General features: G+C 48.9%; 1 pseudogene; it reads left to right on the top strand.

Moving 5' to 3' along the window:
* The first annotated feature begins 2,103 nt into the window (after window positions 1-2,103).
* On the top strand, window positions 2,104-2,571 carry LOC105464107 (small ribosomal subunit protein uS17-like; annotated as a pseudogene).
* Window positions 2,572-12,229: the final 9,658 nt, after the last annotated feature.

Genomic DNA, 12,229 nt, shown 5'->3' with positions numbered 1-12,229 from the left:
GTACTGTCTTAGTCTGTTCTGGTTTCTATAACAAAATCCCTTAGACTGGGTAATTTACAAACAGAAATTTAGCGGTCACAGTTCTAGAGGCTGGGAAGTCCAAGATCAAGGCATCGGCAAATTCCATGTCTGGTGAGGGCTCTCTGCTTCATAGATAGTGCCTTTACCTTGAGTCCTCACGTGGCAGAAGGGACAATCAGGCTCCCTCAAGCCTCTTTTATAAGAGCATTCATCCCATTTATGGGAGTGGAACCTTTGTGACCTAATCACCTCCCAAATACCCCACCTTTTAATACCATCACATTGGGGATTCGGTTTCAACATATGAATTTCGGAGGGGCACCAACATTCAGACTATAGCAGTAGGCAAGCCTCAACACTCAAGTGCTTGTCAAATCATGCTTGCATCATGCTTTTGCTGATGTTCTTCTTTTACATGCCATTGCTGATGTTCCATTGGCCAAAGCAAGTCATGAGGCTAAACTCAACATGAGAGGGGACTACCCATGGATGTGGATATCAGGAGGCATAACTCATTGGTGGCCATATTTGTAACCACCTACCACACACACGAGTAAAAAGCATCTCCCCTCCCACATAATGACTGAAATATCATCATTTATCTTTCAGACCATTGCCCTCTTTTTACTTGCTCTTTGAGAAATCAGGCATGGCCTTATTGAGTATCCTATGACCCAGTAATTGTATTTCAAGATATATACCCAAGAGAAAAAAGTGCTTGTGTGCACCAAAAGCCCTGCATGCAAATGCACGTAGCAGCTTTATTCACAACAGCCTGAAACTGGAAACAACCTAAATGCCTGTCAGTCAATGGGAGAGCAAATAAACTAATCATGATATACTCATACAATAACACACTATACAGCACTGAAAAAGAACAAATTACTGCTACATATAACAACATGGATGAATATCCCAGACAATATTGAGCAAAAGAAACCAAATGCACAAGAATATATGTTGTATGATTCTATTTATTTGAGGTTCAAAAGCAGAAAGATCAGCTGGGCGCAATGGCTCATGCCTATAATCCCAGCACTTTGGGAGGCCACGATGGAAGGATTACTTGAGCCCAGGAGTTTGAGATCAGCTTGGGCAACATAGTGAGACCGTGTCTCTATAAAAAACAAAAAATTAGCCAGGCATGGTGGCACGAGCCTGTAGTCCTAGCTACTCACAAGAGTGAGGCAGAAGGTTGGCTTAAGCCCAGAAAGTTGAGGCTGCAGTGAGTTGTGATTGCACCACCACACCACCGCACTCCAGCCCAGGTGACCCTGTCTCCAAAAAAACCAAACAAATCAAGTCTATGTTGTTACAAGTCAAAATAATGGTTACCTTTGGGGGGATAGAAAGTGGGAGGGGACAGAAGGGAGCTTCTGGAGCAGGTGCTAGAAACAGTCTCTATGTCTCTATGTCAACCTGGGTGACCATGGGTCTGCACATATGTAAAGAGTCATAGACTTGTACACTTAAGATTGGTGGACTTTACTGTGCTTATAGCTTAACTGTTTTTCAAGTACAACATTAAAAGTAAGAATGGGATTCAGGTGCAGGCTCGGGGCTGGAGCCCAGGCTGCGGGGTCTGCCCCGGGCTTCAGGGGCATGTCTGGGAGGGCAGGGCCCAGGGCCCAAGTTCGGGGGTTAATTCTGGGCGTCAGTGATTTCCTAGGGATTAACTGGGGCGGAGGGTGCATGCTTTTGTGTGTATCTAGATGAGTGCTTCCTAAATCCTGGGGGCTCCGCACTTTAGTGGAGGCTCCAGCATTTTAAGAGTTACCTTTTTAAAATCCATGTTTAAGAAGCTGTTTTTGGAGTTCTCTGGTTTTAAGGGTTAATCCTGTGGAAACTGACTCCTAAGGGCAAATCCAAGGAGCCTGAGGTTTTGGTATTTAATTCTGAATCCTTATGCATTACATAAGGAGTGAATCCTGGGTGGGTGACCTTGGGTCTTGGAGAATGATCCTCACTGAAAGGTGTCCGGGGTGTGAGATGGGTGATTCTGGTTTAGAGGATGAATTCTGCAGGCCCTGGGAGATCTTCTACAGCATATAAACTGAAATAACCCCAGGCTTAGAACTGAGTATGAATTATAGACGAGTGAGCCTACCAAAAGCAGCGACCATCTTTCAAAACAAGAAGGTCCTGCTGGGAGAAACTGGCACGGAGAAGCTCCTGCAGTACTACAGAACATCAGTCTGAGCTTCAAGACACCCTAAGAGGCGACTGAGGGCAACTACATTGACAAGAAATGCCCCTTCACTGGTAACACCTCCATTCGAGGGTGGATCCTCTCTGGCATGGTGACCAAGATGACGATGCAGAGGACCACTGTCATCTACTGAGACTATCTCCACTACATCTGCAAGTACAACCACTTCGAGAAGCGCCACAAGAACATGTCCGTACACCTGTCCCCCTGCTTCAGGGACATCCAGATCAGCGACATCATCACAGTGGGCGAGTGCTGGCCCCTGAGCAAGACAGTGCGCTTCAACGGGCTCAAGGTCACTAAGACCTCCGGGCACCAAGAAGCAGTTCCAGAAGTTCTGAGGCTGGATGTGTGCCCACTCCCCACAATGAAATAAAGTTATTTTCTCATTCCGCCCTCCACCCAAAAAAAAAAAAAAAACAATAAGAATGGGTTTCCTAGTGTGGCTTCTCTAGACAGGGTGGCAGCCATGGGAGGGTGCACTGAGGTGGAAGGTGGGAGGCCCCCAGCCTGGCCTCATCTGGCCTGCCCCGTGCCTTCTCCCAAGCCAGCAAGGAAAAGACCTTGCTCCTTGCTTGGGCCCTAAAGAGCTCCACATGGCGGGGTGGTCGGTGCGGGTTACTTTAGACTGGAGCACAGTGGTGGTGGCCACACAGGCACCCCGGTGGGAAATGCTTTGAAGAGCCTTTGTTCCCAAGAGTTGATCAAGGAAACAAGCCGGTAATGAACAGCAGAAATAACAATACTTAATAATGGGCAGAATCAAAATGGATTTCAATCCCTGCAGCTAATTTACCAGGAAACTTATTCCTGAGACAGGCAGCTCTCTCCCCTCATCAGACTGTAGGGTAAACAAGGAAGTGGCAGGACCAGGAGAGGGGGGAGGTGGAAGGAAAGGAGGTGGAGGGAGAGGGGAAGGGGGAAAGGAGAAGGGAGGGAGGAGCAGCGGGGTCTGAATGAGCTCTTTGAAAATGTGCAGAGACGCTGGGGAGTGGGAGTGGGCAGGGCCTAGGAAGGGTAGGAGCCCCCAAATCTCAAAGATGCCTCTCAGAGGCCCTGCAGCCTCCCCTGCCCCCATGATGGCTGTGAAGCCCAGGGCTCCTCCTCCAGATCTCCAGCTCAGCCCCTCCAATTCTTCAACCCTTGGTACATATCCTCCACTGTTACTGCCTGCCCCGAGAGCTAAGGAAGGGGGCCTCAAGACCACACAACAATGGAAGGAAACCCCTTGTCAGGGAAGGAAGATTCTAACTGGAGCCCTCAATGCTCCAGAAAGATTATCTTTCCGGTTCCCATCGTAAAGAGACCAACTCACAATCACCCCACTACCCATAAGCTCTCACTGCCCTTTTCCTCCTCCACCCCACCCCCCAAATAGGCTGATTTGTTTACCTTTTATCACTCTGTTAAAAAATTAGTTCTTAGAGATCCTTCTCCCAAGATGAAGGCAAAAGGCAGCCTGGGCCTCCTCTGTTATTTTAAGGCAAGAGATGTCAGCTTGAAGCCTGCTCTGAGATCTTGTGAGGAGGGCGGCAGGGTTTGTTATATGAGGGTCAAGTCTATTAAGACCTGCTCGCTGGGCGCGGTGGCTCTGGCCTGTAATCCCAGCACTTTGGGAGACCAAGGCAGGGGAATCACCTGAGGTCAGGAGTTCGAGACCAGCCTGGCCAACATGGTGAAACGCTGTCTCTACTAAAAATATGAAAACTAGCTGGATGTGGTTGCATGTGCCTGTAGTCCCAGCTACTCGGGAGGCTGAGGCAGGAGAATTGCTTGAACCCGGGAGGCGGAGGTTGCAGTGAGCCGTGATCATGCCCACTGCACTCCAGCCTGGGCGACAGAGCAAAACTCCATCTCAAAAAAAATAAAATAAACCTGCTCACAACCAGGATCTTCAGATCACCTTGTCCGTGGCCAATGAGAAAAATGCTTCCCTTCCCTCCATGCCTTTCCCTGCCTGTCCCCAGTCCCCTTCAACTGCCCCTGGCTTCTCAGGGCTCCTCCGCTCCCCCTCCAAACTTGCTACTTGCCAACACCATCTACCTTCCCCACCCCAATATCCTACTTTTTTATTCAACGTCCCCATCAGGTGTAGGAGAAGCTAAAGTCCACCTGTACATCTCTGTCTCTGACCACGAGTCCGTTGAGGCAGTATGCCTGAACCCCAAGGCCGGTGGACGGGCACTGGGGGAACTCTTCAATTTCCACTACTTGAGTGCTTGCCTACATGGACAAATGGATCTCTCTCTTTTCAACTTGAGCAGAGTGGATGCTTCTTGCTAAAGGCTAAGTACTCGCTGAGTTGCAAGTTTTAGAAAATGAGGCCATTGTGGGGCTATTTCTGAGGGAAAGGAAGACCTGCAGTGCCAGCGCCAGCCCTGTCCACCTCCCACAAGAATTGGGCACCATTATTTTTACATTGGGGAAAATTCCATCTCCTATTTCAAGAAAAACAACTGAATCTGGCTTTATCTTCCACCAAAGTATACACTGGGAAGAGATGGCAAGGGTTTAATTCTTAGAGACAGTTGGAAGCAAGTGACCAAAAGGAACTTCAGGATGAAGATGACTTTTCAGTATCTAAGAGGGCTTTGCTGGTGAAGCCCCTGCAGTTAAGGTGTCAGCTATGGGATAACGTGGGGGGGTCAGGGTGGCATATAGGAGAGACCCCCTCACCATGGCATCCTGCTGGGAGCATAGCCAGTCTGTGTGAGGAGCAGAGCCAGCCTTCTAGGAAGGGGCAGAGAAAGGTGGGGTTCATGGTCACTTTTGAAAACCAGCTTCCTAGGGCTTTGCCTGTAACAAAGTATCATGTACTGGGGGGCTTAAACAATGCAATTTTATCTTCTCACAGTTCTGGAGGCTGGAAGTCTGAGATCAAGGTGCCAGCAGGGTTGGTTCCTTCTGAGGCCTCTCTCTTTGGCTTGTAGATGGCTGTCTTCTGGCTGTATCTTCACAGTCTTCCCTCTGTGTGTGTCTGTGTCCTAATTTCCTCTTTATAAAGACACCAGCCATATTGGATTAGGGCTTACCCATATGACCTCATTTTAACTTAATTACCACTTTAAAGACCCCGTTTCCAAATACTGTCACATCTTGGGGCACTGAGGGGTTAGGACTTCAACATATGAATTTTCAGGGTATGCAATTCAGAACATAAGACCACTACAGGGTTTCTCTTTTGCTTCCACAATTACAAGCTATTCAAACTGCAATCGATATAGTGCCAGGACTGGGAGAAGCTGCAGGGTTGCAGATCACACATGAAAAGGTCCTTATCTACCCCAACCCCAGGCTCCTTTCTGCCTAAATTCTCCTCAGCATCCAAGTCTTGCCTCTGCAAGAAGCCCTCCCTGTCCCTTAAACTCACATGGAGCTTTTCCTTTGTCAAATTTCATAAGGAAGGATCATTCAAGTCATGCTTTCTGCATCCTGAGAGTAAATCATAAATTTGCTTTTTTTTTTTTTTTTTTTTTTTTGGAGACAATGTCTCTCTCTGTTGACCAGGCTGGAGTGTAGTGACACATTCACGCCTCATGGCAGCCTTGACCTCCTGGGCTCAAGTGATCCTCCTGCCTCAGCCTCCTTTCTGAGTAAGATCTTTGAGAATAAGCCACCCCCATCCTAACACACACACACACACACACACACACACACACACACACACGTGGCCAGTATCTATTTCCTCCCTCTCCCAGCCAGGCAGTTTGGGGAGCTGGAATTGACTGCACACCCAGCTCTAGGGATCAACAAGATTGGCTTAATTCAAAAGGGAAGATACACATGACCAAATTGGTCCAATAAGAATAAATATCAGGATTCTTGATGGGAATGCTGGAACACAGGGTCTCTCTTCTGGGCTGGGTTTGGTTGTAGAACATGCGAGGTCTAGAGCAGAGCAGCTATAACTGGGTGGGCAGGCGACAGGAACGGGGGCTGGAAGTTCCAGGAATTTGGATGGGGTTGGGGGGTGGGGGCAGGGAACCACTACTGTGTGTAACCATGAAACCCATCCACAGGAAACAGAGCAGATAATGGGTGCTGGTGGCATCATTTAAGCCCTAGATCAAGCCATACCTGAAGTAGGTTACCGCTGGACCATTCAGTAACATAAACCAATCAATTCTCCCTTTTGCTAATATTGAATTGGGTTGGGTTCACAATGGAAAAATCACTAAATGATACAATTTCTTTTGGATCCTCCAAAGAGCCTAGCCCCAGGATAGTGTGGACACTCAATAAATAAAAGCATGCACCACATAATGACGTACCAGTCAACAACAGATTGTATATACAACAGTGGTCCCGTAATATTATAATACTGTGTTTTTACTGTACCTTTTCTGTTTAGATATGTTTAGATACACAAATACTAAACACTTATAACAATTACCCAGATTCAGGTACAGTACGTGCTGTCCAGGTTTGTAGCATAGGAACAATAGGCTATACCAAGTAGTTTAGGTGTGTAGTAGGCTATACCACATAGGCTGGTAGAAATATATGCTATGATGTTCGTACAATGACGAAATCCCCTAACCACACATTTCTCAGAACATATCCCTTTCGTTAAGTGACACATGACTGTACTAGAGCATTACAAAGTCTCAATCTATGAAGGCTTTGTAGATAAGAAAACTGTGACCAGGGGTAGAGGGATTTACCAAGTCTCAGGGGCCAGTTAGTGGCAAAGCCTGGATGACAGCCTACATCTCCAATCTAGTGCCATTCCCACTGCACTGGAAGGTGGGCCTTCCAGTGTGGGCCACTGCTCCTCCTCCCCTGATCCCCCAACCTAGTCCCTGAAGGAGAGGGAGGAGCTGAGAAAGCCAGTGTGAAGCCACAGCACCCTCAACCCCCCAAATAGGAAGACTTGGTTGCAAGCCAGGAGGCCAGAGGAGAGGCAAGGCAGGAAATTGAGTGGCTCCATGTCAACCACACGTTCTGAGTCACCTGGGGGCTGTGAGTAAGAAGATAGTGCAAAGATGATGAGCAGTTGCCAACCCAGGCAGCAGGCATGTCAGTGTCCTCAGGACCCCAGAGGGCCCCACTGCAGGCTCTAGGGAGACCTCTGCCCTCAAGAAGGCTGTCTCCAGAGGGGAGCAGTGGCTCATGCCTATAATTCCAGCACTTTGGGAGGCTGAGGCAGGAGGATCACAAGGTCAGGAGATCGAGACCATCCTGGCTAACACGGTGAAGTCCGGTCTCTACTAAAAATACAAAAAAAATTAGCTGGGCGTGGTGGCGGACGCCTGTAGTCCCAGCTACTCGGGAGGCTGAGGCAGGAGAATGGCGTGAACCCAGGAGGCGGAGCTTGTAGTGAGCGGAGATTGTGCCACTGCAGTCCAGCCTGGGCGACAGAGCCAGACTCCATCTCAAAAGAAAAAAAAAAGAAGGCTGTCTCCAAGTGGGGTGGTGGGCTTAGCAAGCTCCAGAAGGGGCAGAAATGTGTGTCGGGGCAGAGTCACATGTCTGGCGGCTGGGCTGCAAAGACTGGCAGGGGTGGGGAGTGGATTGAGGAGAATAGAATATCTGGGATACCTTGGGCATCTCTCTCCAATGTGGCAGCTTCAGGGTAGCCAAATTCCTAAATGGCAGCTCAGTGCTTCAAAGACATGTGGGAGGGAGGGAGAGAGGGAGATGGGGAGAGAGAGAAAGAGAGAGAGAGGTGAAAGCCGTATCACCTTTTCCAACCCGGTCTCACAGCATCACCTCTGGTTCATTCAATTAATTGGAAATGTCTGGTCCATATTCAGAGGAGAATTAGGCTCCACCTGGTTGGGAGGACTGTCAAAGAAAGTCTAGATATGGTATTTTATTTGTTGTTGTTTGAGACAGGCTCCTGCTCTGTCATCCAGGCTGTAATGCAGTGGTGTGACCGTAGTTCACTGTATCCTCGACCTCCTGGGCTCAAAAGATCCTCCTACCTCAGCCTCCCCAGTAGCTTGGACCACAGGCATGTGCCATCGCACCTGGCTAATTCTTTTTTTTTTTTAAGAGACAGGGTCTCTCGCTAATGTTGCCCAGGCTGGTCTCGAACCTCTGGGCTCAAACCATCCCCCCACCTTGGCCTTCCAAACTGCTGGGATTACAGGTATGAGCCACTGCACCTAGCTGAGACATGGTTTTCAACCATGATAGAAGCCATACCTGGCAGACAACAAGGAGCCCGTGTCCCTACCCCTGTACAACGCCAGAGCTTCCTGGCACTGCCTAAATCCGGACCTTCTGAACACAAGGGAGAAAGTGAATGCTATCTTGGACATACCAATATCATGTGGGTTTTTTTGGTTACTCTCAGCCAAAGCTAATCCTAGCTGATACTGAGAGCATGAACTGCCATGTCCTATTCCTGGCATGGAGTAAGCTCTCAAGCCAAAACTCACTAAGTGAGAGTGGGTGGGCTGATGGAAGGAGGGAGGGAAGGAAAATGTGGCAGTGAACACACTGGACTGCAGATCTCAAATAAGCTGTTCCATTGGCCAGTAGATTCACTTGTATTTGTTAAGCTGTATCCCAATATCTATTTGTTAAACTGAGAAAACATGCAAAGAAAACGTTAAGTTAACATATAAGGAAGTAGAGGGCAAACAGTAAGTGCCTGTGGATGGAATGGATGAATGAATGAACAATTACAGGACATAAACAGGCAAGGGAAGGTCCCCAAAGCAAAGGCTCTCAGATTGGTCAAGGTGCCCAAACTGGCTCAAGGTCACATTATGAAAAAGTCCTTTGTCCTAGAAGCCTCTTCTTTTACCTGTCTCCTCCTGCTCCACTCCTGCTCCACTTTCTCGTTCTCCTCTTGCTTTTCCTCCTCCCCCCTTTCCCTCTTTCTCCTTCTGTTCTTCCTTTTTCTTTTCTTTTTTTTTTTTTTTTTTTTTTTTTTTTTGAGACAGGGTCTCACTCTGTTGCCCAGGCTGGAGTACTGTGGCACAATCTCTACTCACTGCAGCCTCCGCCTCCCAGGTTCAAGTGATTCTCCCACCTCACCTCCCAAGGAGCTGGGATTACAGGCACGCCCCACTACACCTGGCTAATTTTCTGTATTTTTAGTAGAGACAAGGTTTCACCATGTCAGCCAGGCTGGTCTCGAACTCCTGACCTCAGGTGATCCACCCACCTTGGCCTCCCAAAGTGCTGGGATTACAGGCATGAGCCACCGCGCCCGGGCTTCCTCTTTTTCTTTTTTGTCTTCCTCCCTTCTTCTTCTCTTTCTCCTCCTTTCTGTTTCCCCCCTTCCTCTCTCCCTCCTCTTTTCCCTTCTTTGTCCTCCTTTTCCCTCTTCTCCTTCACCCACCCACCTGTCTCTTCCCACAGCCACCTGGTATATATTCTTAGCCCCCTACCCACCCACCCCCACACACCAAAATCTAGGCATTTTCTGATGTTCTGGACAAAGGGAAGGGAAAACCAATCAAACCATCAATCCCAGTTCCCTGGCAGGCCTAACAAATGTGGTCCCAGCACTCAATCCATCCTTCTCTCCCTTCCCCTCACCACTTCCCTCATGCTCCAGCCTCCTCACCTCCCCCTCCTATTCTGGTCAACTCCTACTCGTCATTCACCATCCTGCTTAGATGTCACCTCCTCTAGAAAAGGCCCTGTTGGGGTAGGTGCCTCTCCCATGTGCTTCCAGAAGCCCCAGCTCACCTGTGTCAGAATACGCAGCCCACTGGGGTGGAACAATCTGCCTTGGTCTCCACCAAGAGCCGTGGACTTGCAGGGAAGGTGCATTCCCATTGCAGAACCTCCGAAAGCCTGCCCTCCAGAAAACCTGCCAGAGAGACTCTACCGGCTTAGTCATCCCCGAATTATGGCAAAGACTAACCCTAAAGTAGCATTTCCTGGGTTGCAGGACATGGGGTAACTATCCTCTTGGTGTCTCTCATATCAAAGTGGCTGGGCAGCCCCTATATCGTGTCTGAACCCAAAGCAGCACTGGATGTTCCTTGGGCTGGTTCCCTGGAATTCGAGGGCTTTTCTTTTCTTTTCTTTTTTTTGAGAAAGGGTCTCAGTCTGTCACCCAGACTGGAGTGCAGCGGCATGATCATGGCTCACTGCAGCCTTCACTTCCTTGACTCAAGCTATCTTCCCATCTCAGCCTCCTGAGTAGCTGGGACTACAGGTGTGCACCACCATGCCTGACTGATTTTATAATTTTTTGTAGAGAAGGGCAATGATTTTTTGTTGCCCAGGCTGGTCTCAAAATCCTGAGCTCAAGTGATCCTCCCACCTCGGCCCCTCAAAGTGCTGGGATTACAGGTGTGAGCCACTGCACCCAGCCGAATTCAAGTTTTATTTATTTATTTATTTTACTTATTTTTTTTTTCTTTTTGAGACAGGGTCACTCTGTCACCCAGGCTGGAGTGCAGTGGCATGATCACAGCTCACTGCAGCCTCAACCTCCATGGCTCAAGTGATCCTCCCACCTCAGCCTCCTGAGTAGCTGGGACCACAGGTACTTGACACAATGCCCAGCTAATTTTTCATATTTTTCATAGAGATGGGGTTTTGCCACATTGCCCGGGCTGGTCTCAAACTCCTGGTCTCAAGCCATCTACCCTCCTAGGCCTTCCAAAATGCTGGGATTACAGGCATAAGCCACCACACCTGGCCTCAAATTCAAGTATTTAACATGTTTAAGCCACTCTGTCTCCAGACACCTCTGTTGTGATACACTGTATTTCTCAATTATGGCCACAGTAATATTTCTGGTCCTATATGTTCTTCCAGGATCTCCTTATTCCTGTCAAGAGGTGGTGTCTTTTTCCTCTCCCCTTTGAACCTAGGTGGGTTAGTGACTCTTCCAACCAATAGAATATGGTGGAAGTGATGCTATGTGGTTTGCGATGCTAAGTCACAACATGCAAATAGCTTCTGCTTGGTGCCCAGGAGCTCTCTTTCAGGACACTGACCTTTGGAACCTGGTCTCCATGCTGTGAGAAAGCCCAAATCACACAGAGAGGTCGTGTGTAAATATGTGACCAACAGCTCCAGCTAAGGGCTTCGAGGACAGCCAGCATCAACTGGCAGACCTATGAGTAAGCAAGCCTCCTTTCCAGGATGTGAGTGCTGCCTGACAAGGAAATCCCCCTTCCCGTGTCTGCAGTAGCAGAGAAGCCCTGAGGCAGAAAATGAAAGGCAGAGATGACTGGTACTCACTTTGGGTGAGATGCTGTCAGTGTGAGTTGAGTCAAAGCCCTCGTGGAATGGTCCACCAAGGCCCAGTTGGAAGCAGCAGAGGTGAGGCCTCAAGGAAGTGAGCCAAGGCACCAGAGGCAAATTATCCAGCAATTTCTTTAACCCCCTTTGCCTCAGTTTCCTCATATGAAAAATGGAAATCCTAACAGGGCACTTGTGAGGATTAAACATGATAACCCATGCAAAGTGCCAGACACATTGAAAGTGCTCAATACATATTAGTCTACTAAAAGAAAGGGGGCAGGTTCAGTGGCTCACACCTGCAATCCCAGCACTTTGGGAGGCCAAGGCAGGCAGATCATCTGAAGTCAGGAGTTCGAGACCAGCCTGGCCAACATGGTGAAACCCCATCTCTACTAAAAATACAAAAATTAGCCAGGTGTGGTGGCAGGTGCCTATATTCCCAGCTACTCGGGAGGCTGAGGCAGGAGAATCGCTTGAACATGGGAGACGGAGGTTGCAGTGAGCCTAGATCCCACCACTGCGCTCCAGCCTGGGCAACAGAATGAGAGTCCATCTGGGAAGGGAAGAGAAGGGAAGGGGAGGGGAGGGGAAGGGAGGAGAGGGGAGGGGGAAGGGGAAAGGAAAGGGGAAGGGGAAGGGGAAGGAGAAGGGGAAGGGGAAGGGGAAGGGGAAGGAGAAGGGGAAGGGGAAGGGGAAGGGGAAAGGGAAGGGGAAGGGGAAGGGGAAGGGGAAGGGAAAAGGTTTTTAAGGTACCAGGAAGACTTCTGTGTGTATCACAGACTGGCTGCTCTTGGGAGCCATAGACTTCCAAACGCGAACAAAGAAGGTGCTTTG

Source organism: Macaca nemestrina, chromosome X (assembly GCF_043159975.1).
Source record: "Macaca nemestrina isolate mMacNem1 chromosome X, mMacNem.hap1, whole genome shotgun sequence".
NCBI classification, from domain to species: domain Eukaryota; kingdom Metazoa; phylum Chordata; class Mammalia; order Primates; family Cercopithecidae; genus Macaca; species Macaca nemestrina.
Note: the sequence above shows the minus strand (reverse complement) of the source record. Positions and strands in the feature narration are given on the sequence as shown.